General features: G+C 40.2%; 1 pseudogene; it reads right to left on the reverse strand.

Moving 5' to 3' along the window:
- Positions 1-2839: 2839 nt before the first annotated feature.
- On the reverse strand, positions 2840-20332 carry LOC139449080 (ankyrin repeat and KH domain-containing protein 1-like; annotated as a pseudogene).
- Between the last annotated feature and the right edge of the window lie 7324 nt (positions 20333-27656).

Below are 27656 nucleotides of genomic sequence, written 5' to 3' on the forward strand. Positions count from 1 at the left end.
TGTCTGTGTGTGTGTGTGTGTGGTTGTGTATTTTGTGTGTGTGAGTGATTTTGGCTGCTTGTACTAATGTCGGATTTTTAGTGCTAAGCCGTTGAACTACTGTACCGTAATATTAAGATTAACCTACTCAAGTACCACAGCACTTTACATTGCTAAATCGCCATATGATTAATATCTATAAAATGTTACATACACATGATGAATGTCTATACAAAACTATACACACCACTTGATAAATATTTATACAGTGCTCTATACACTATATGATTAATATCAATACAATATTATGCACACATTATTAATATCTATACAATGCTATACACCATACGATAAATATCCACACAATGCTTTATAGACCACATGATTAATACCTATACAATGCTAAACACACATGATTAATATCTATACAATGCTAGATACACTTCATGATTAAAATCTATACAATGCTATAGACACCACATGATCAATATCTATATAATGCTATATTCACCACATGATCAATATCTATTCAATGCTATATTCACCACATGATCAATATCTATACAATGCTATGTACACCACATGATCAATATCTATACAATGCTATATTCACCACATGATCAATATCTATATAAAGCTACAGACACCACATGATCAATATCTTTATGATGCTATATTCACCACATGGTCAATATCTATACAATGCTATATACACCACATGATCAATATCTATACAATGCTTTATACACCACATAGTTATATATCTATACAATGCTATATTCACCACATGATCAATATCTATGCAATGCTATGTACACCACATGATCAATATCTATGCAATGCTATATTCACCACATGATCAATATCTATATAAAGCTACAGACACCACATGATCAATATCTATATAATGCTATATACACCACATGATCAATATCTATACAATGATATATACACCACATGATCAATATCTATACAATTAAGAAATGAATATCCCATTGTGGTGGTCTACTGAAGTATGAACGCTTAGACCTGCATAAGTTAAAATCGTGTTACGCTGCAGCGCGTATGAGGACTACAGGGATGTGTGTATCGCAGCTCAGTTTGAAAAATACGTGATGTAACAGGCGTCTCATAACCGCCAGATGTGAACGTGATTTTGTCAAACCTGTCCAATATCGCGGAAAGCTACTTCGGCGTTAGTGTTTGCGTATTTTTCAAAGCATTCTAAATGATTATAGGGTTATCGGCGACTTTCACAATGGTCATTGGTGTTTTAATTTCCCCGAAATCACTGGTATACTATTTTTGAAATTCAATTCTCCAATAATAACTATCCAATATTTCGATTTGAAAACATACACTAGGCCCTTAATAACGCCGTGAATGCTGATTTAGGAAAGTGTCAAAATTGGTGAGATTTCAAAATGAGAGCAGAAGAGGAGGGACATAATTGTCATATATAGATTAATATCTATACAGTGCTATACAAACTACATGCTTAATAACTATACAATACCATGTACACATGATTAATATCTATACACTGCTATTCACACCACATTTTAGATATCCATACAATACTATATACACCACAATATTAATATCCATACAATGCTATATACACATTATTAATATCCATACAATGCTATATAAACCACATGTTTCATATCCATACAATGCTATACAAACCAGAATATTGATATCCAAATAATGCTTTATACACCCCATGATTAATATCCATACAATGCTATCCAAACCACATGATTCATATCCATACAATGCTATATACACCACATGATTAATATCCATACTATACTATATAACCACATGATTAATATCCATACAAACTAGATTACATCAACTGCGTGTCACACATACCAGACTACATAATTTACATCATGTCAAATAGACCTGTAGACAATGATCTACAAAATAGAGAAACAATCATTTATGTGTGTTATCTTCACTTCACCAGCAGTAACTTGTTTTAAGAGGCAAATCAGACAATGACGCAATGGTATATATACAATGTTATACAACACATGTGTTCTGCCACCGAGTCCATAGGTTTCATATCTGGACACCTTTGTTGTTTTGGGAGAATGTGAATTAGGATACAATTTAGAAACTGAGGCACATTTTAGATAACACATCCTCTCATAGAATTAGCATAGTGCTCATTTTAGTTTAATTATTTCAGGTAATGCGGTTAATATTATGGTGATTATTACTAAATCATTTAATTTTGTTCTGATTTTAATCAGTGTTCAGAGACACCATGCAGATATGTCTGGGTTGTAAACAAAACTCTGTCGTGTGCTAAATGCCCCTTGGCTATCACCCTTCAACCAGGAACTGACTAATCCCAATTGTCTATACTTGATAGGCGTCCACGCCATCGTAACTGAGTGTGCACTATTTCAACTGAATTGTTAGTACTCACGTATAACTATCAACTGTGCATTTATACTTATATTACCCAATGACATTTAGGATCTATATTTTTAGCCTGTAAGAACTGAGAATGGGTCACCACATTCTATGTATAAAAGCATGAAGAACAAAAGTGATCACAAAAACACAGCAGAACAGACTGCTGGCTCGTGGGCTGTTCCAGCAACCGCCCCTCACTCGAACAAAGAATGGGTATAAAAGAACAAATATCGACAATATAATAACGTCAACGAAAATAAGTCATGACAGAATTGTCACACTGTTAATCCAACAAGATATCACACAGAAAAGGATATATCAGTTTATTCCCTCGGGTAAATCAGAACATCCGACCCTCCCTCGGGTAAATCAGAACATCTGCCCCTCCCTCGGGTAAATCAAAACATCCGCCCCTCCCTCGGGTAAATCAGAACATCCGCCTCTCCCTCGGACAAAGAGGACTATAAACATCATTCTTGGTTCTCTCAACAAACTGTCTGTTGATGTCACATATTTTCATTGACAAGACATGTTTCACTATGGCTGTGTTACCTCTCAACATTCCAACTCTCAACAAGTAGGGTGATCAACAAACATAACAGTGTCAAACCGACACGTAGGTGTCCGGGTGTTGTCATGGCAGGGCCCATTGGTGTTCACCGCCTAACTCTCACACACACTATCCAAAACCTTGTTCCCAAATTGATTGATCCCATTCAATATCCAATTCAGACTATCAGTCCCTGTTTCATTCACCAGTAAGGGTCAGATCTGCACCCTCAGATACAAGGAGATGATATACATCATAGTGTCCTCCTTTCAATGCCATCATAATTGGTGTTTGTTTCCGCCTTCCTCCCCGTCTGTTGATGTCAAATGTTTTCATTGATAGGATGTGTTTCACAATAGATATGTAACCACTTTCACATGCTAACATCAGACAGTCTGTGTTGGATACATCAGTAAGGGTCAGGTCTGCACCCTCAGATACAAGGAGATGATATACATCATAGTGTCCTCCTTTCAATGCCATCATAATTGGTGTTTGTGTCCGCTCTCCTCCCCGTCTGTTGATGTCACATGTTTTCATGGATAGGATGTGTTTCACAATAGAATTTTTACCTCTTTGACATGCCAACATCAGACAGTCTGTGTTGTATACATTAGTAAGGGTCAGGTCTGCACCCTCAGATACAAGGAGATGATATATATCATAGTATCCTCGTTCCAATGCCATCATAATTGGTGTTTGTTTCGCATATCCTCCCCGTCTGTTGATGTCAAATGTTTTCATGGATAGGATGTGTTTCACAATAGATATGTTACCACTTTCACATGCTAACATCAGACAGTCTGTGTTGTCTTCATCAGTAAGGGTCAGGTCTGCACCGTCAGATACAAGGAGATGATATACATCATAGTGTCCTCCTTTCAATGCCATCATAATTGGTGTTTGTTTCCTATATCCTCCCCATCTGTTGATGTCAAATGTTTTCATGGATAGGATGTGTTTCACAATAGATATGTAACCACTTTCACATGCTAACATCAGACAGTCTGTGTTGTCTTCATCAGTAAGGGTCAGGTCTGCACCGTCAGATACAAGGAGATGATATACATCATAGTGTCCTCCTTTCAATGCCATCATAATTGGTGTTTGTTTCCTATATCCTCCCCATCTGTTGATGTCACATGTTTTCATGGATAGGATGTGTTTCACAATAGATATGTAACCACTTTCACATGCTAACATCAGACAGTCTGTGTTGTCTTCATCAGTAAGGGTCAGGTCTGCACCGTCAGATACAAGGAGATGATATACATCATAGTGTCCTCTTTTCAATGCCATCATAATTGGTGTTTGTTTCCGCCTTCCTCCCCGTCTGTTGATGTCACATGTTTTCATGGATAGGATGTGTTTCACAATAGAATTTTTACCTCTTTGACATGCCAACATCAGACAGTCTGTGTTGTATACATTAGTAAGGGTCAGGTCTGCACCCTCAGATACAAGGAGATGATATATATCATAGTGTCCTCCTTTCAATGCCAGCATAATTGGTGTTTGTTTCCGCTTTCCTCCCCGTCTGTTGATGTCACATGTTTTCATGGATAGGATGTGTTTCACAATAGATATGTTACCTCTTTCACATGCCAACCTCAGACAGTCTGTGTTGTATTCATCAGTAAGGGTCAGGTCTGCACCCTCAGATACAAGGAGATGATATATATCATAGTATCCTCGTTCCAATGCCATCATAATTGGTGTTTGTTTCGCATATCCTCCCCGTCTGTTGATGTCAAATGTTTTCATGGATAGGATGTGTTTCACAATAGATATGTTACCACTTTCACATGCTAACATCAGACAGTCTGTGTTGTCTTCATCAGTAAGGGTCAGGTCTGCACCGTCAGATACAAGGAGATGATATACATCATAGTGTCCTCCTTTCAATGCCATCATAATTGGTGTTTGTTTCCTATATCCTCCCCATCTGTTGATGTCACATGTTTTCATGGATAGGATGTGTTTCACAATAGATATGTAACCACTTTCACATGCTAACATCAGACAGTCTGTGTTGTCTTCATCAGTAAGGGTCAGGTCTGCACCCTCAGATACAAGGAGATGATATATATCATAGTGTCCTCCTTTCAATGCCATCATAATTGGTGTTTGTTTCCATATTCCTCCCCGTCTGTTGATGTCACATGTTTTCATGGATAGGATGTGTTTCACAACAGATATGTTACCTCTTTCACATGCCAACCTCAGACAGTCTGTGTTGCGTTTATCAGTAAGGGTCAGGTCTGCACCCTCAGATACAAGGAGATGATATACATCATAGTGTCCTCCTTTCAATGCCATCATAATTGGTGTTTGTGTCCGCTCTCCTCCCCGTCTGTTGATGTCACATGTTTTCATGGATAGGATGTGTTTCACAATAGATATGTTACCACTTTCACATGCTAACATCAGACAGTCTTTGTTGTCTTCATCAGTAAGGGTCAGGTCTGCACCCTCAGATACAAGGAGATGATATACATCATAGTGTCCTCCTTCCAATGCCATCATAATTGGCGTTTGTTTCCGTATTCCTCCCTGTCTGTTGATGTCACATGTTTTCATGGATAGGATGTGTTTCACAACAGATATGTTACCTCTTTCACATGCCAACCTCAGACAGTCTGTGTTGCGTTTATCAGTAAGGGTCAGGTCTGCACCCTCAGATACAAGGAGATGATATACATCATAGTGTCCTCCTTCCAATGCCATCATAATTGGTGTTTGTTTTGAATATCCTCCCCGTCTGTTGATGTCACATGTTTTCATGGATAGGATGTGTTTCACAATAGATATGTTTCCACTTTCACATGCCAACATCAGACAGTCTGTGTTGTGTTTATCAGTAAGGGTCAGGTCTGCACCCTCAGATACAAGGAGATGATATACATCATAGTGTCCTCCTTTCAATGCCATCATAATTGGTGTTTGTGTCCGCTCTCCTCCCCGTCTGTTGATGTCACATGTTTTCATGGATAGGATGTGTTTCACAATAGATATGTTACCACTTTCACATGCTAACATCAGACAGTCTTTGTTGTCTTCATCAGTAAGGGTCAGGTCTGCACCCTCAGATACAAGGAGATGATATACATCATAGTGTCCTCCTTCCAATGCCATCATAATTGGCGTTTGTTTCCGTATTCCTCCCTGTCTGTTGATGTCACATGTTTTCATGGATAGGATGTGTTTCACAACAGATATGTTACCTCTTTCACATGCCAACCTCAGACAGTCTGTGTTGCGTTTATCAGTAAGGGTCAGGTCTGCACCCTCAGATACAAGGAGATGATATACATCATAGTGTCCTCCTTCCAATGCCATCATAATTGGTGTTTGTTTTGAATATCCTCCCCGTCTGTTGATGTCACATGTTTTCATGGATAGGATGTGTTTCACAATAGATATGTTTCCACTTTCACATGCCAACATCAGACAGTCTGTGTTGCGTTTATCAGTAAGGGTCAGGTCTGCACCCTCAGATACAAGGAGATGATATACATCATAGTGTCCTCCTTCCAATGCCATCATAATTGGCGTTTGTTTCCGTATTCCTCCCTGTCTGTTGATGTCACATGTTTTCATGGATAGGATGTGTTTCACAACAGATATGTTACCTCTTTCACATGCCAACCTCAGACAGTCTGTGTTGCGTTTATCAGTAAGGGTCAGGTCTGCACCCTCAGATACAAGGAGATGATATACATCATAGTGTCCTCCTTTCGATGCCATCAGAATTGGTGTTTGTTTCCATATTCCTCCTCGTCTGTTGATGTCACATGTTTTCATGGATAGGATGTGTTTCACAATAGATATGTTTCCACTTTCACATGCCAACATCAGACAGTCTGTGTTGTGTTTATCAGTAAGGGTCAGGTCTGCACCCTCAGATACAAGGAGATGATATATATCATTGTGTCCTCCTTCCAATGCCATCATAATTGGTGTTTGTTTTGAATATCCTCCCCGTTTGTTTATGTCACATGTTTTCATGGATAGGATGTGTTCCACAATAGATATGTTACCACTTTCACATGCAAACATCAGACAGTCTCTGTTATATGTATCGGTAAGGGTCAGGTCTGCACCCTCAGATGCAAGGAGATGATATACATCATAGTGTCCTCCTTTTGCTGCCATCATGATTGGTGTTTGTTTGCTATAACGACTGTTCTTCTTGTTCACATCAAATGTTTTCAATGAAATTAAAAAAATCACAGTTGACAGATTGCCATTTTCACTCACTAAATGCAAACAATCTGTCTTGTCGGTAAGCGTTAAATCGGCCCCTTTTTGTTTAAGGAACCTCAGGATATCAAGGTGACCTGCCTGGGCACAAAGCATTGCAGGTGTTAAATCCTCATAACTCATCAAATTTATTAAAACAGGACACGTTTCAACCACCTTTGATGTCAAGGCCATGCTTCCTGATTCACAGGCATAATGCAAACACGTCTTTCCTTTCCAGTCCCTCACTGAAGTATCAGCATCTTTTCGTCTAAGAAAGTTGAACACCTCTAAATGTCCTGACTTTGCAGCCATGAGCAGGAGTGTTTGCCCATCTATGCTATATTCAACATCGAATCCTCCATGTAGACACATCACTGTAACCAGGTGTTCCAGGTGTTTCAGTTTGCCATGTGTGACACAGGCTACCACACAACCATATAGATCAGGTGCAGTGTCACCCAGTCTTACAATAACATCTAAACATTTTGAAAATAGAAAGTAACTTTCAGATATGGTAGCCAAATACAAAAAGCAATCACCTGAGTCCTTATCTTTTTGTAGGACAATCTCAACAATGTTATCCTCAATCTCTGTCCATACCAGGGAGGCAATCCTCTCATCACGGAGAACTGGATGTTTTACTGTCCAAATGAAGCATCCTTGTCGTATACCTTCCACCAGTCTGTTCACTACTGTTTGGTGTAGTTGGGGAGTGATGTAGATCATGTTTGTCACATCATCCATGTCTGATGACTGTTTACCTTTACCCAGCCTCACTCTTTCATACATGAACTTCAGGGAGCAGTGTTCCATCAGCAACACGATATTGAGATGTCCTACAGCACAGGCTGCAGCATCGTATATGGAGGGGTGAGAGAAAGATGCGATGTGATCCTCGACTGTACAATAGATCCCAGTAAAGTTGTTGATCTCCTTGGCAATGCCGGTGCGTGTACAACAAGGAACTACTTCCTTCACAGCATCAAACATGTCATGGCCAGACTTACGTGACTGCAAAGAAACAAGGTTCAGGTTTCCATCACACAGGATGAGGATGATGATGGCTGCCGATCTATTGCTTTCTTCCCGGACAATGGTGTCAAGGTCACCTCTCAGGTAGGTCAGGGGATGATTGAAGAATTTCAGGATGTGCATCTGGAAGGCTGCATTGGTGAAAAAGAGTCTGCCGATAAGAGGGAATCCAAATATATTGTATCTTGAATCTGTGATGCTACAAATATCCTTTTCAGAGATATCACATGTAGGATGTTTGGTCTTATAGGAACGTAACATACGTTTCTTCTCTTCAACCGTTAGACATTCTTTGGTCATATTAAGAACAGCTTCTGTTTTAAGTAGGTCCACTTTGTACTGATGTAGTTTTGAACATCCTTCCTTCCAGTTGTATGTCCTGGAGGTAAACACAAGCTTCAGACTGTAGATGGGGGCTTCTTCATTAGATTGTTCCTTAGCTTTGGATTGTTTTTCTTTCTTCTTCTTGGAATCCCTTTCTGTATCAGCAGCAGTTTTAGCAAGATCATCAACCAAGGCACTGAACAATTTACGTAGTTTTTCCAAATTTGCAATGAATGTGACAGAGCCAAAAATATCATCGAAAACAACCAGCATGTGCGACTGCCTTTTAGAAATTGTATCAACGTCAAACTGTTCAATGTGTTCCACAAACACTGTTTCATATTTCTTTTGTTGATATTCCTCACAGATCATCAGAGCAATGCTGGTCTTCCCATCTCCAGGAGCTCCACAGATGCTTACATGGCCATGTGTCTCAAGGAGTTGTTTGGCTGTCTGGAGGGCATGGATGTCCACAAAATACTCCTTTATGTGTCCCATCTTCTGACACAAACGTTCTGTGAGAAAACGAAAATCACAATGATTGTGTGAAAAGATAATTTGGTCGGTATTTGGTTCTGATGTCAGTCAACTCCTACAAGCAAGTAAGTAAGTGTAGCATTTTTACCTTAAAGATCACCAAAGAGGATAAAAATAGTGACCAAAACATGTTAAATATTTATGTGGTGATGCATTATTGACCACCTGGTACATTCAAAGTGAGCTTAAGGGCACTTTCTTAGATATATGACTTTTATTTAAGCGCAGAGGAAGGTGCCAAAGAAAACTGTTGGCACTGTCACTCTCGATGACCTAGTGAATAAAATGTCTGCCCAGATAGCAGAAGCTTGGTGTTTCGATCCCCTGGCACTTGTTACCCTGTCTGGCGTTAAGGATTAAGGGGATAAAAAATGAACTGGTTCGATCAGCTCGAAGTCAGTGTAATGTGTCTGAGTGGGGCAACCATGTTAAACTGTTGCATGCATAATTTTTTAGTGGACAAGTGGTATATAAACGGATGATTGAACTCCGACTGGAACAAGCCACCACACATGCATGCACGTTATTGTATGAGAGTGCAGTCATCTTGAACGTGAATTAAAGACCAACCTCTCACCTTGACTCTCTCTGAAATTGTAGACACTGTTGCTAACCAGGAACGGTAAAGTTGATTGTAATGTGATCTACTTGATGTGAGAATGCTGTATGTGTTTCATATGCTGACAAAAGAATAATAACTACAAAGTTGTATTTCCCTGATCTCTAAGCTTCCAGACAGATTCAAGTATACAGACACGCTGAATGTAATTTGGATACCTTGTAATTGTTCCATGAGTAACAGATGAAGGAATACACACCTAAAGACACCTCCTAGTGCATAATATCTCCATTCTATTGTCATACATACCCCTGGTAGTTGTCTCTCTCAGATATTTCAGACACTGTTGCTAACCAGGAACGGTAAAGTTGTGTGTTGATTGTAATGTGTCTGTTTGGTTTGACAATGATGTATATGTTTTATATGCTGACAAAAGAAGAATAACTACACTCAGAACAATTTCTGTTCTAACCGGGTTGCTAGATGCTGAAAGTAGTTAAGCACATAGGATATCAAGAGGATGTTTTTCAAAGTGACCACTTCATAAGCCTTCAACATGATCACATTAACTTTAAGTTGGTTTGAACAGATTGCATAGACAAAGCCTCAAACAGCCAAACAATAAAACCATCAGTTCACTGCAATATTCACTTTCAGAATGTATTTACTGAGTATTTATCTCTTACTATAGATACCTTGCAATTGTTCCATGAAGATTAAGGAATACACACCTGAACACACCTCCTCCATTATCTAGTGTATTATATCTCCTTACTATTGTCATATATATCCCTGGTAGTTGCGTTCCAGTGGTAACGTAACCCTCTCCAACACTCTTATCACTGACCCAGCACAGAAGTATTCCAGCTCATCAGGTTAAAATCAACAACTAACCATGCCTCTTCCAAATGCAAGTTCAGAAAAGATCAAAATTCAAAATCGATGGGTGGATGGGTGGATGGATGGATGCTTAAAATAGTAACATTAGTAATTAATAAAATGACATAAACTATTGCTGTGATGAATGATATATACCTGCCATCTGGTGAGAGGTAAATTGTAGAACAACACATGTAAAATACGAAATCAAAATGTTAATCAAATATCTTTAATATAATATGTTTTTGCACTTTTGAATGTACATGAATATCACCGTAAAGAATTGTTTGGATCGAGAACTGACCTCCAACTGATATAATATTGTTGTATAATGAAGTTCTATGACATTATGATTCGAGAACGAAATGACTGACGTTTCCATATAGATTTCAACACAGATATGTTAAACATTCTGACAAAATGATTTTAGTTAAATCTGCACTGATTGTCCTGCTACAAATATTGTTTCTATTTCTAAGGTTATAGTGCCTTCTCTTAGTGGTAACAGGTCATTCAAGAAGCTGGGCATAAGTTGTTAACAATTGTATATGAAGTGCATAGTATTTTAGTGTCACATATGCTTGAGAGTGTCTCCCATCCTGTTTCATAATCCAAAATGTTTGCCAGAACATAAACAGTGGCAAGTCAACAATTATTTTCTAGAGGCGAAACCTGAGGACAAACTATTTTTCCCAGTTTTGCTAAATTGTCCGCTTTTCATTCTCATAATAATAGTTATCCTCTACAACCCATCAGCATGTGCATGCCAGGCGACATCATACCTTGTGACAGACATCCTCTAGCCCCTTGTTCCCCGACGGAGACGGAGACATTGGAAGCATTGGTCAAGTCCACCTGAGACACAGGACCACCTGCAACAGAACAAGAGAACCAATGGTCACATTATTGTCCAATAAATAATAACGACAAAACCCTTCCATAATCACGATATGAACTGTCCACACCGGAGAATAACCAGTCTTGCTCATCACATTTCTTTCGACATAAAAGGCAAAATGGCGGAGAAAGTTGTATGGATGGCTCACTGAAATTCAGTGATGACACCAGGTGCTCGCAAAAAGGCCACGAGTGTCAAGTTAAAAATGACCAACCAGACGGACAAAGGATAGAAGTAGACTTTCAGTCAGATGAGCTGAAGATATATTGAATAAATTCACGATGCACCAGCCCCGTAAAACAACTTTGGAGTATCAATTTATATAGAAACAAAAAATAAAACAAGTTTCTTTTAATTAAAAAGATTACAGATTTTTTTTATTAAAGATATAGTTTACCATATCTTGCAAATGACTGTAATTTGGCAAATCTTCAGGATAAAAGTTCACAGTAATAAACATTAACTCAAACAAATAAATCATAACTAATTCTATAATTTTATCAATTCATCAATTCTTTATCTCACTCAATCCATTATGTAAGATCAGCTTCTGTTATTACTCATTCTTATCTAACTGTATGCATGACTACGTGTTTGAAGAACTCACTGTAGTTGTGCTGTGTTGCAGATATAGAGGTAGGTTGTCTCCCTTCTTCAGTCCCCCTCAGTGCTTCAGCTGCTCCCCTAGCGAGCCATCTGGTCATCTGACGGTCACGTGAGTCGGGATTTCCTTCCATTTCTCACTAATCTGAAAACAAACCACAGTTAGGACCATTGATACTTATGACTGACTGAGGACTTTGATCAAGCTACCACGAATTCCCCGAAGGTGTGAAATTTGCAATTGAAAAGAACTTTCCACCAACACTAATATCCATTTCCGGTCCACAAGATCAAACAACAAGGTGTGAAGTTGGCATTTTCTCCAACAAAGTTATATGCACTTCCGGTTTAATGACCCTCAATCTCAACACAGCAGTTCCAGAAACATTTTGCAAGCATATAATAGAGCTATATTAGGTCATGCGGCATGCTGTCAGTACAGTCTGAATGATGTTGTGGTTGTTGTAGTTTTTTCCAGCAAGAGGTCCATGGGCTACATAGAAGAACAAACAGTTTGGTATTGGTGCAAGCAGGCAAATCTTTGATATCACATATAGGTTGACTCAGGCAATTAGGACTAGGATCAGTTGAGAGAGGCAGCCACTTGGCAAGTACCTTTAATCCCCCTTAGATCAGTGTTTAGTGATAGATGCACAACATGATCAGTCACATGACATTATACATAGTAAGTTTATCAACAGAAGCTGATATTAGTGCATACGATTGTTCTGAAGAAAATATTTTTTGAGATTAAGTTTGATGTGTTTTCGTGAAAAGTAAGTTTTGAGGTTTGTTTTCATTTAATTTTAAATATCTTACCTGGTGTAACTCAAATCGTAGCATAACATCAGTGGCAAGTGGTGAACACGTTCAGGTGTCTGGAGGGCTTTGAACCGTCTACCTTCATTACGTCATTAAGCGCGTGGTTTCGTACTGTGAACGTTTAGGGGCTCAAACAGTAGGTGAGGTTCGAAAACATGTGGCGTAGGGATATAAAAATGAGGTAAAAGTTAATTCGCCTCGCCAATATTTCAGCCATAATATATGACATACATGTTTATAAATGTACACACTTAATCCCTCATCGTTTCATGTCAATCCAAATTCTAATAAATAGAAGCGCTAGTAAAATATAAAAAAATATATGGTTAAATCATCACATCATACTGCATCAAATGTTTCTTTTAATTCAAAATGTAATGAGACTTGAAACAATTCAATATGTATATGAAATAAATTATTAGACAATTATATTTCTCTGCTGTATTTGTTTTGTCCACGAGTTCATCTCACATTTTGTCTATGATATTGGAGTGTCTACGAATTCACCTACAGACGATTTTATTGCATGTGTTTCTTTCCTCTAAAAATGCATGCACGTTTTTAACTGAATCAAATTAATACCAAACTAAAGTAAGACTTGGCATAAACATGTATTAGATAGCTGAGAGTGAGAATTTATCAAGTGAAGTTATTTGCTTGATAACGGTGTTAGAACCTACACCGAAACGTCGCCCCTAATGTAATAAAGTAGTTGTTCATCCATATATTTTATCCTTACTAATCTTATAAGCATATTTGCAAGGGCAGACAATTTCAGTCTTAAACTAATAAAGCTAAGTTGTCTCCCTTAGCATGGGAAAATTCCTATTTTCGTTTTTTTAAATACCCTCATAAACATATTTTAGTCCCTGTTTGAAATATGTAGTTAATAATTGACCTACCTTTCCTGACATATATTCCCTGCTTTAAATCTTATAAATAGGAATGACGTCTGCAGCCGCTTATGATTTGGTATGACGTCACGCTAAAAATAGATATCAGTCGCCATGGACCAGTGTATTTCAAGGTAGATAGATCATCATCTCGCATTCAAATCTTTCTGCAGTTAACAAATGCGATTATGCTTTCAGTCTTGACGTTTTTAATTGTATTGAGGTCTGTGTGTTATCAGGTCTCGTATTATGGATGTAAATCTATAAGCCCCAATTATGTTTTCAGTGTAGCAATGTGTTTGTGAAACAGCCTCTATCGTATACAGTGAGTGTGAAAAGAGGTAACGTCGCCGGACGGTATACAATGGGGGAGGCAGTCAGCTGTGTCAACAAACCCTTCTCAAAGGATGTAAAGATGAGGGCGACGTGTAGTTAAATGGGGATAACAATAAAGTATGTGATGAAATGAGGAGCCCATCCTATTAATTGTTAATATTTATCAGATGTAAAATACTGCTAGTTCAAATACCTTTTACAACCTAATAGGGAAAAATCCATGCTGTACATAGATTACCTAGCTGAACGTGTTACAACTTGAATGAACCGGCCGGACGAAACCACTGTACCGGGGCGTTGACCTGGCAATATTGTTTAAATATTACTATTATCACAAGCCTAATTTGACCTGACGCCCCTCCCATTGCTTCACGTATTGTTTCATTGAAGATACAACGTTTAGAAACTGTACCTGCTCGAATGAACTTGTCCTAACCTATTATTCAAAGGGCATGGTATTTGATAAAGTTTACATGTATTAAGTAGTAAATTGATTTCGTTACAGAGAAGTATTGATATATCAAATGGTTATGTGTATATATTTATATTATCATGTTTAATAACTTCTAGAATGGCAAGCAACATGACCAAGCAAAAGTTTCCAAATATGGTATGTTCTGTCGAGGCACTGGATACATGGACCAAGATGAACAACTGCAAAGGCGACGCTGATGTTACTTTGAAATGTATCGAGTTGCTTGCAAAGAATCTAGCATCGAATTCTGAAAGTCGAAAGTTGATCACATTTGCCATATATGTAATCATATGTTCACAGAAGAAATAATCTTCTGGCCCATATACGCACCCAGCATGAAAATAAGAGATATGAGTGTGAACAATGTCACTACATGTTCACTAGATCAAACAATTATAAAAATCACAGCTGCAAGCCAAGTCTTAGGAGGGAGACATCGGTGACACCCCCTCCAGCACAACGGACCTGTCTTCAACCACTGAAATTGGACAAAACATAAGGGGACAACATTTTATTGCAAATTTTGTCTTCATGGTTTCATTGGACAGAATTTGCTTGATTATCATCAACCCTATTGCCATTCCCATCGGCTTCAAAAAATCAGATTACCTGAAAGCGATGATAACAGATGGGTTGGTTAACTTTAAAAGTTTACAGAAACAGCTTAGAGTTCCCGTTATCATTTTTGCTGATTTTGAGGCAATCACGCGAAAAGTTAGCACATGCCAGCCCAACCTGAACCTGTCACCCACTACAGCCTACCAACAACATGAACCCTCAGGATTCTGTTAAAAGGTCGTTTCTTCAAATCCAGACTATCACAAGCCAGCTGTAGTTTATAGGGGTCCCAATGTTATTCAACATTTCATTGAATGCTTACTGGAGGAAGGAAAGATGATTAATGAAAGTTGAAAGTCCCAGAACCCATGATACTGACTGAAAGCAACGAAAGGGCTTTTCAGATGGCAGATCGATGCCATATTTGTCGCCAACCATTCAGTGCTGAGTCTGTGAAAGTGAGGGATCATAACCATGTGATGTCTGGCTATAATTATCGTGGAGCTGCACATCAAAAGAGCAATCTTCAATATCAGTTCAAAAAGGCAAAAGGTAAAGCAGTCAAATCTACACCTGAATGCGACTTCTTTATTCCTGTGATCTTTCACAATCTCAGGTAAAACAGTGAAAAAAACATTGCAGTGCCTTGCTAACAATATGGAGAAATATATGTCATTCTCTGTTGGCAACCTGAGATTCATTGATTCTCTTCAGTATTTAGATGTTTCACTGGAGAAACGTGTGGAAAATATGAAAGAAGATGAAAGTAACAAATTTGAAGAACTTCTAAAAAGAATTTTCAGATTAACTTGAGAGTAATTTATTGTTAAGAAAGGGAGTGTATACCTATGATTTTATGGATGACGAGTCTAAATTTGACTTGACCAATCTCCCAGCCAGTGAAGATTTTTACAATGTATTAACAGATAGTTCAATCTCAGATTCTGCTTACGCACATGCAAAACGAGTGTGGTCTACCTTTGATCTGAAAACCAAGGGGCAGTATTATGACTTGTACATAAAAACTGATGTTGTACTTTTGGCAGATGTTTTTCAGAACTTTAGAAACACCTAAATCAAATACTATCACCTGGACTCAGCTCACTATTACACATTACCAGGTTTGGGGTAGGATGCAATGTTTTCGATGGGTCAGGTGGAACTGGAATTACTCACTGATTTAGACATGCACCTCATGATTGAGCAAGGTTTGCGGGGAGGAATAAGTTCAATTACCAAGAAGCATGCCGAGGCCAATAACCCATTTCTTAAAAATTACAACGCCAATGACCCTTCCACGTATCTGATGTATTTAGATGGCAACAACCTATATGTCTCAAACACTCTCTGAGCGAGATTTTCAGTGGATTACTTCAAAAGAGTTAGATTCTCTTGATATCGCTAGTATTAAAGAAACGTCTGGCATGGGATTCATTCTTGAAATAGAGCTAGAATATCCAAAGGATCTTCATGACTCTCACAGTCATTACCTTGTGGCTCCTGAATACATACTAGTCACTGAGAGTATGCTTTCCCCTCACTCAAAAGAACTGATAAAAGAATTACGTATGAAGAGGAAACCTGTTCCAAATCTCAATGATAAGCAGAAGTACTTTTTCACCATAGAAATTTACAGTTCCATATGAATCAGGGTTTGAAGTTTGAATTCATAGAGCGATTCAGTTCAAACAGACTCCTTGGATGAAGCCCAATATTGACCTCAACACCGAGAGGTGCAAACAAGCCAAAAATGAAGCAGATAAAGCATTCTTTAAGAAATGTAATAATAGTTGCTTCGGACGTAGTATGTTAAACAAACACAAGCATGTAAATGTGGAACTTGTGAATGCCCCAAATCGATTCAGAAAACTCTGTGCTAAATCAACTTTTGAAGCATCTAAAATTTTTAATTCTGCTTTCGCGGCAGTTCATCTGCAAAAAGCCACTCATTACCTGGACCAGCCCATCTATACAGGCCTTTCAATCTTAGCCATGTCAAAAATAGTCATGTATGACTTCCATTACAATTTCATTAGGGCAAAATTTGGTAACAAGTCTCAGTTATAATTTACTGACACTGATTCTTTGTGCTATCAAATTGAAAGCAAAGACATCTACACTGATATGAGAGAACATGCACAATTATTTGACACTAGCAATTATGTTGACACTCACCCTCTCTACTCAAAACAAATGCCAAAGTTCTTGGTAAAATGAAAAATGAACTAGGAGGTAGTTTGTTACAGGAATTTATCGGATTGAGACCTAAAATGTATTCTCTGTTCTATGATGGAAAAGAAAAGCAAACAGCTAAGGGTGTCTCTAAAACTGTTATTCATAAGCAGCTGAGGCATTCTCAGTACAAACAATGTTTGTTTGAACATGTTCAGTTCCGTCATAACATGAAACAAATTCAGTGTAAAAATCATCAGTTGTGTAGGCATTAACAAAGTCAGCTTAAGTCCCTATGATGACAAGAGATATGTCCAAGAGGATGGGGTGCACTTTAAAATTCAACAGAGACTAAGTATGAGAAACCACTTCATTCCACGTGTGTTCATAGTTTTGTGTGAATATCATTCCTGTAATCTTGTCTGACCTCAATCTTGTATCAGGGCTCCGACTTGGTTGAAACAATTTTGCTGTTTTATGTATTCATGTCTTGTACTTGAATATGACTTATATGGCTTGAATATCCTTAAATAAAATTTATGTACTGAGCATGATTTTTTTGTATGTCATTCTTTGTTAATGATCTTCGCTGATTGAGCGAAATTTGCTTAACACAGCATAAGCAATTTTGCACCTATTCCGGGTGAAGTAATATCATATTTTGTTTATCAACACCAGTTCAAAACATGGTTTAACGTAACTGCAAGGATTGATTGAGGAACTTGACCCATGTCAAATCATGATAGAACGATCTCATTCATTCCTTTTCAAATTGAAAACGGATATAAATATAAAACTGTTAACACACGATTTATTTCATTCAAACACGAAAATCAATATCAGAAAATGACAGTAACAAAGTAAATTGACAGATTATTGTTTAGTGTCTGTATCATCATCAACATCTGACTTTTCACGCTCTAGATCTTCAGCCTCAGACAGATCTACATGAGATAAAATGTCTTTCACAATAGGTTTCATCCACTGGTTGATTTTAGTGGCGAGTTCCTTGGGATCTGCATCAGGGTTCAATTCAATGCCCTCACTTTCTCCAGAATAGGCTTGAAAAGGGGTCCATACCCAAAGTAGCTGACATATCTGATAGCTTTTGAGAGTCGATCTAGGAAAGTTGATAACCAGCATTTCTTCAGCTTGTTTTCAATCATCTTCATCTTTTCCTTGATCTTCATACTCCTCTTTTTTCTTAAAGACATCATCTTGACAGTACTTTATAGTGTGCTCCCACATGTATTCTAAGCCTTTCACCTCCTACTCTTCATCAGCTTCAGTGAATTTAGAGGTCACAGAAGGACATCGCTTTCATCAGCTCTCTGAATTTTAAGTCGTTTCCTTAGTGGCTCCCCTCCATTCTCAGGGCACCACGATCTGACATGACGCTGGAGGTCATGATTATTTTCAAAGACAATACCACACTCATCACAGGAAGGCATAGTTGTATCACTACTCTATCGTCCTCTGATTCGCTGTCCACTGGAGCGGTTACTTCTGAGATGTGATCTGTTCTAGGGACCGACTTCAAATGTTACTGGCTGCCAGTATGCTCCTCTTTTATAGGCCGTGGGGTGTTAATTGCTTCAAGTACATTAGGTAGTAGTCTTCCAGATTCAGCATAAGAAGCCTTGGTTTCATTCTGTGTGACATAGTAAGTGATGCCCTTGTTTCTTAAATAAGACCTCAGTTTCTTGTTATCAAATTGTCGCCCTTTGTCTGATCGTATAATTTGTGGTAGTGTAGCGCGGGAAAAGATCTTCTTCAAGGCTTAATGACCGCATCCCGTGTTTTATTTTTAATGGTCTCCACCAACAGAAATCGTGTAAATACATTTATAGCTATGAGTAAGTATTTCATACCGTCATTGTCCGAGGCTACATTAGATACATCAGCCAAGCCAATATCCCATCGAGCATTGAGGCCTGAAGCCACCACTCTGTTCTGCTTGAACTTGTATCCTAAAGGTCGCTGAAGCGAATAGGTATCTTGTGATGCCAGCCACTTCTTGATGTAATGTAAACTAATATCAAATTTCCCCTCCTTTTTCACAATGTGATACAACTCAGCAGGGCCGCCCGAAAAGGAGGCATGGTGTTTTGGATTAAAATAAATACTAGACAAATATGCTTTCCATCCGTCAGCAGGCATGGTTACACGTGAAATGAAGATTACACGATGTAAATAGAGCTTAAATATTTATCAACTACATAGCCATTCATAACTACAGAGACGGGGCTGGGTTACATTCAATGACAAACGTGCTAGTGTATTTATGTTAACCCATGGATGCAGAGGACTGCCTTTCTCAAAGGTTTGTTCACACAACTGATTGCCTTCAGTGGACAAGGCTGTTATTTGGCCTAGTTCATTTCTCTGTTTACAGTAACCAAACAATTCTCCTTTACCTATGCAACTAATTGAAACATAAAAGAACTGACTACATTGTTTCCTCACTATTTCAAGAGAATTTCATAATACTATTCTACAGATTTTGATACTTATTGGGCCATGTTTGAATGTGTAACCGTTGATCTATCTATAGCGGGGAATTTCCCCTCTTGCACCACACCTTGAAATACACTGGTCCATGGCGACAGACATCGATTTTTAGCGTGACGTCATACCAAATCATAAGCGGCTGCTGACGTCATTCCTATTTATAACCGGCTGCAGCGGCTGCAGGCTGCAGGCTGCAGTGGCGTTGAACACCTATTTCCTATTCATCACTCTTTAATAAAAGACAACCACGTGGTGGTTGAAATACAATGACCGGTGCAGCATACAAACAGACAGTACTCACGTCCGACTGATGAATTCCAATCAGTATCATCCGATAGCATCACAGGTAAATCTTGTTACCTGAAGTCACACATCTTATCGTCGTTGGTTACGTTTGGGTTTTCGGATATATCTGTTCTGAGCCGGAGAATAGTGCTAACAGTTTGAAGCTACCATCACCGAGGGAACTGCTACCACTGCGGAGAGACTGCCGAGTGATAAGCCTTCGAATCTAATTGCGCTTTCATTGTCAAGTCAAATATGGCTGATATGTAGGTCACTGCGTAATCCAATCATAATGCTTTGTTGTGTACTGTTGTCAGGGGGATGTGGGTTGGGGATGGGTGGGGGGGGAGTATTGAATATGCATATACCAGGGATGTGATATATCCGCGGAAACGCGGAAAATCGCGTTTTTTAAAACAGTAGCCCTCGGAAAAAATCATCTTCCACGTAAAATGTTAATAAAACGTAATACCGTAATCCCGGGTCAAGTGTTGGGCGCGTTTCCAGTTTGTATCGAGATTTATTCAGCTACAGGTGAAAATCGCTGTTTATACAAGATAGCTTCTCGATAAATTGCCAAGAACAATGAATGAAGAAAGAGACATTCTGCTATAAAGATTTGAACATACGCTCTCAGCTTCATGACGTCGTAATTTGGACGACTTTATTTTTGGGATTGCAGTGAGTTGTTCCCCTTTGATGTAACTGGGCAACGCGGATAAATGCAATGGCCGAACGGTCACATCCAAACGATAGCGAGTTGTGAGAATCGGTTTTGGGAGGAGAGGTATAGGTAATCGGAGGGGAGATTGTGAGAATATTAAGAACATACCAGACAACCACGTGGTGGTTGAAATACAATGACCGGTGCAGCATACAAACAGACAGTACTCACGTCCGACTGATGAATTCCAATCTGTATCATCCGATAGCATCACAGGTAAATCTTGTTACCTGAAGTCACACATCTTATCGTCGTTGGTTACGTTTGGGTTTTCGGATATATCTGTTCTGAGCCGGAGACTAGTGCTAACAGTTTGAAGCTACCATCACCGAGGGAACTGCTACCACTGTGGAGAGACTGCCGAGTGATAAGCCTTCGAATCTAATTGCTCTTTCATTGTCAAGTCAAATATGGCTGATATGTAGGTCACTGCGTAATCCAATCATAATGCTTTGTTGTGTACTGTTGTCAGGGGGATGTGGGTTGGGGATGGGTGGGGGGGTGGTGGTGAAGTATTGAATATGCATATACCAGGGATGTGATCAATTTCTCGCATTGATACCTGGAACTCGGTACACACATCACGTTCTCTCATTGATACCTGGATCTCAGTACACACATCAGGTTCTCACATTGATACCTGGAACTCGGTACAAACATCAGGTTGTCGCATTGATACCTGGAACTCGATACACACATCAGGTTCTCGCATTGATACCTGGAACTCGATACACACATCAGGTTCTTGCATTGATACCTGGAACTCGGTAAACACATCAGGTTCTCGCATTGATACATGGATCTCGATACACACATCACGTTCTGACATTGATACCTGGAGCTCGGTACACACATCACGTTCTCACATTGATACCTGGAACTTGGTACACACATCACGTTCTGACATTGATACCTGGAGCTCGGTAATCACATCACGTTCTCGCATTGGTGCCTGGAACTCGGTACACACATCACATTGTCGCATTGATACCTGGAACTCGGTACACACATCACGTTCTCACATTGGTACCTGTAACTCGGTACACACATCACGTTGTCGCATTGATACCTGGAGCTTGGTACACACTTCACGTTCTCTCATTGATACCTGGAACTTGGTACACACATCACATTGTTGCATTGATACCTGGAACTCAGTACACACATCACGTTCTCACATTGATACCTGGAACTTGGTACACACTTCACGTTGTCGCATTGATACCTGGAACTCGATACACACATCACGTTGTTGCATTGATACCTGGAGCTCGATACACACATCAGGTTCTCGCATTGATACCTGGACCTCAGTACACACATCACGTTCTGGCATTGATACCTGGAACTCGGAACACACATCACGTTCTCGCATTGATACCTTGAACTTGGTACACACATCACGTTGTCGCATTGATACCTGGAACTTGGTACACACATCACGTTGTCGCATTGATACCTGGACCTCGGTACACACATCAGGTTGTCGCATTGATACCTGGAACTTGGTACACACATCACATTCTCCCATTGATACCTGGAACTTGGTACACACATCACGTTGTTGCATTGATACCTGGAACTCGGTACATACATCACGTTCTCAAATTGATACCTGGAACTCGGTACGCACATCACGTTCTCGCATTGATACCTGCATCACGTTGTCACATTGATACCTGGAACTCGGTACACACATCACGTTCTCGCATTGATACCTGCATCACGTTCTGGCATTGATACCTGGAACTCGATACACATCTCACTTTCTCGCATTGATACCTGGAACTCGGTACACACATCACGTTCTCTCATTGATACCTGGAACTCGGTACACACATCACGTTCTCTCATTGATACCTGGAACTCGGAACACACATCACGTTCTCGCATTGATACCTTGAACTTGGTACACACATCACGTTGTCGCATTGATACCTGGAACTTGGTACACACATCACGTTGTCGCATTGATACCTGGACCTCGGTACACACATCAGGTTGTCACATTGATACCTGGAACTTGGTACACACATCACATTCTGGCATTGATACCTGCATCACGTTCTGGCACTGATACCTGGAACTCGATACACACCTCACTTTCTCGCATTGATACCTGGAGCTCGATACACAAATCAAGTTGTCGCATTGATACCTGGAACTCGGTACACACATCATGTTTTTTCATTGATACTTCGAACTTGGTACACACTTCACGTTCTCACATTGATGCCTGGAACTTGGTACACACATCATGTTTTCTCATTGATACCTGGATCTCGATACACACATCAGGTTCTCAAATTGATACCTAGATCTCGGTACACACATCTTGTTCTCACATTGATACCTGGAACTCGGTACAAACATCAGGTTCTCGCATTGATACCTGGAACTTGGTACACACATCAGGTTCTCGAATTGATACCTGGAACTTGGTACACACATCAGTTTGTCGCATTGATACCTGGAACTTGGTACACACATCAGGTTGTCGCATTGATACCTGGAACTCGGTACACACATCACGTTGTCGCATTGATACCTGGAACTTGGTACACACATCATGGTTCTCACATTGATACCTGGATCTCGGTACAAACATCACGTTGTCGCATTGATACCTGGAACTCAGTACAAACATCAGGTTGTTGCATTGATACCTGGAACTTGGTACACACATCACGTTGTCTCATTGATACCTGGAACTCTATACACACCTCACGTTCTCACATTGATACCTGGAACTCGGTACAAACATCAAGTTGTCGCATTGATACCTGGAACTTGATACACACATCACATTGTCGCATTGATACCTGCAACTCTATACACACCTCACGTTCTCACATTGATACCTGGAACTCGGTACACACCTCAGGTTCTCTCATTGGTACCTGGAACTCGGAACACACATCACGTTGTCACATTGATACCTGGAACTTGGTACACACTTCACGTTCTCGCATTGATACCTGGAGCTCCATACACACATCAGGTTCTCACATTGATACCTGGAACACGATACACACATCAGGTTCTCACATTGATACCTGGAACTCGGTACAGACATCACATTGTCGTATTGATACCTGGACCTCGGTACACACATCAGGTTCTCACATTGATGCCTGGAACTCGGTACACACATCACATTGTCGTATTGATACCTGGAACTCGGTACACACATCCTGTTCTCACATTGATGCCTGGAACTCGATACACACATCAGGTTCTCGCATTGATACCTGGACCTCAGTACACACATCACATTCTCACATTGATACCTGGAACTCGGAACACACATAACGTTCTCGCATTGATACCTTGAACTTGGTACAAACACCACGTTCTCACATTGATACCTGGAACTTGGTACACACATCACATTGTCGCATTGATACCTGGAACTCGGTACACACATCTGGTTGTCGCATTGATACCTGGACCTTCGGTACACACATCAGGTTGTCGCATTGATACCTGGAACTTGGTACACACATCACGTTGTTGCATTGATACCTGGAACTTGGTACACACATCACGTTGTTGCATTGATACCTGGAACTTGGTACACACTTCACGTTCTCAAATTGATACCTGGAACTCGGTACACACATCACATTGTCGTATTGATACCTGGAACTCGGTACACACATCCTGTTCTCACATTGATGCCTGGAACTCGATACACACATCAGGTTCTCGCATTGATACCTGGACCTCAGTACACACATCACGTTCTCACATTGATACCTGGAACTCGGAACACACATCACATTCTCGCATTGATACCTTGAACTTGGTACACACATCACGTTGTCGCATTGATACCTGGAAGTTGGTACACACATCACGTTGTCGCATTGATACCTGGACCTCGGTACACACATCAGGTTGTCGCATTGATACCTGGACCTTCGGTACACACATCAGGTTGTCGCATTGATACCTGGAACTTGGTACACACTTCACGTTGTTGCATTGATACCTGGAACTTGGTACACACATCACGTTGTTGCATTGATACCTGGAACTTGGTACACACTTCACGTTCTCGCATTGATACCTGCATCACGTTGTCACATTGATACCTGGAACTCGGTACACACATCACGTTCTCGCATTGATACCTGGAACTCGATACACATCTCACTTTCTCGCATTGATACCTCGAACTCGATACACACATCACGTTGTTGCATTGATACCTGCATCACGTTCTCGCATTGATACCTGGAACTCGATACACATCTCACTTTCTCGCATTGATACCTCGAACTCGATACACACATCACGTTCTCGCATTGATACCTGCATCACGTTCTCGCATTGATACCTGGAACTCGATACACATCTCACTTTCTCGCATTGATACCTGCAACTCGGTACAAACATCACATTGTCGCATTGATACCTGGACCTCGGTACACACATCAGGTTTTCACATTGATACCTGGAACTCGGTACAAACATCAGGTTGTCGCATTGATACCTGGAACTTGGTACACACATCACGTTGTCGCATTGATACCTGGAACTTGGTACACACATCACGTTCTCACATTGATACCTGGAACTCGGTACACACATCATGGTTCTCACATTGATACCTGGAACTCGGTACAAACATCAAGTTGTCGCATTGATACCTGGAACTTGGTACACACATCACGTTGTCGCATTGAAACCTGGAACTCAGTACACACATCACATTGTCGCATTGATACCTGCAACTCTATACACACCTCACGTTCTCACATTGATACCATGAACTCGGTACACACATCATGGTTCTCACATTGATACCTGGAACTCGATACACACCTCACTTTCTCGCATTGATACCTGGAACTCGATACACACATCACCTTCTCACATTGATACCTGGAACTCGGTACACACATCACATTGTCGCATTGATACTTCGAACTCGGTACACACATCACGTTCTCACATTGATACCTGGATCTTGATACACACATCAAGTTCTCGCACTGATACCTGGAACTCGGTACACACATCATGTTTTTTCATTGATACCTGGATCTCGGTACACACATCAGGTTCTCACATTGATACCTGGAACTCAGTACAAACATCAGGTTCTCACATTGATACCTGGAACTCTAAACACACATCACGTTCTCTCATTGATACCTGGAACTCGGTACAGACATCACATTGTCGTATTGATACCTGGACCTCGGTACACACATCAGGTTCTCACATTGATGCCTGGAACTCGGTACACACATCACATTGTCGTATTGATACCTGGAACTCGGTACACACATCCTGTTCTCACATTGATGCCTGGAACTCGATACACACATCAGGTTCTCGCATTGATACCTGGACCTCAGTACACACATCACATTCTCACATTGATACCTGGAACTCGGAACACACATAACGTTCTCGCATTGATACCTTGAACTCGGTACAAACACCACGTTCTCACATTGATACCTGGAAGTTGGTACACACATCACATTGTCGCATTGATACCTGGAACTCGGTACACACATCACGTTCTCACATTGATGCCTGGAACTCGATACACACATCAGGTTCTCGCATTGATACCTGGACCTCAGTACACACATCACGTTCTCACATTGATACCTGGAACTCGGAACACACATCACGTTCTGGCATTGATACCTTGAACTTGGTACACACATCACGTTGTCGCATTGATACCTGGAAGTTGGTACACACATCACGTTGTCGCATTGATACCTGGACCTTCGGTACACACATCTGGTTGTCGCATTGATACCTGGACCTTCGGTACACACATCAGGTTGTCGCATTGATACCTGGAACTTGGTACACACATCACGTTGTTGCATTGATACCTGGAACTTGGTACACACATCAGGTTGTTGAATTAATACCTGGAACTTGGTACACACTTCACGTTCTCAAATTGATACCTGGAACTTGGTACGCACATCACGTTCTCGCATTGATACCTGCATCACGTTGTCACATTGATACCTGGAACTCAGTACACACATCACGTTCTCGCATTGATACCTGCATCACGTTCTGGCATTGATACCTGGAACTCGATACACATCTCACTTTCTCGCATTGATACCTTGAACTCGATACACACATAACGTTGTTGCATTGATACCTGTAACTAGGTTCACACATCACGTTCTCGCATTGATACCTGCATCACGTTCTCGCATTGATACCTGGAACTCGATACACATCTCACTTTCTCGCATTGATACCTGGAACTCGGTACACACATCACGTTGTCGCATTGATACCTGGAACTCGATACACACATCATGGTTCTCACATTGATACCTGGAACTCGGTACAAACATCAGGTTGTCGCATTGATACCTGGAACTTGGTACACACATCACGTTCTCACATTGATACCTGGAACTCGGTACACACATCATGGTTCTCACATTGATACCTGGAACTCGGTACAAACATCAAGTTGTCGCATTGATACCTGGAACTTGGTACACACATCACGTTGTCGCATTGAAACCTGGAATTTGGTACACACATCACGTTGTCACATTGATACCTGGAACTCGGTACACACATCATGGTTCTCACATTGATACCTGGAACTCGGTACACACATCACATTGTCGCATTGATACCTGGAACTCGATACACACATCATGTTCTCGCATTGATACCTGGAACTCGGTACAAACATCAGGTTGTCGCATTGATACCTGGAACTTGGTACACACATCACGTTCTCACATTGATACCTGGAACTCGGTACACACATCATGGTTCTCACATTGATACCTGGAACTCGGTACAAACATCAAGTTGTCGCATTGAT

The sequence above is a fragment of the Haliotis cracherodii genome, unplaced genomic scaffold (assembly GCF_022045235.1).
Source record: "Haliotis cracherodii isolate W230 unplaced genomic scaffold, xgHalCrac1.p SCAF_7, whole genome shotgun sequence".
Lineage (NCBI taxonomy): Eukaryota > Metazoa > Mollusca > Gastropoda > Lepetellida > Haliotidae > Haliotis > Haliotis cracherodii.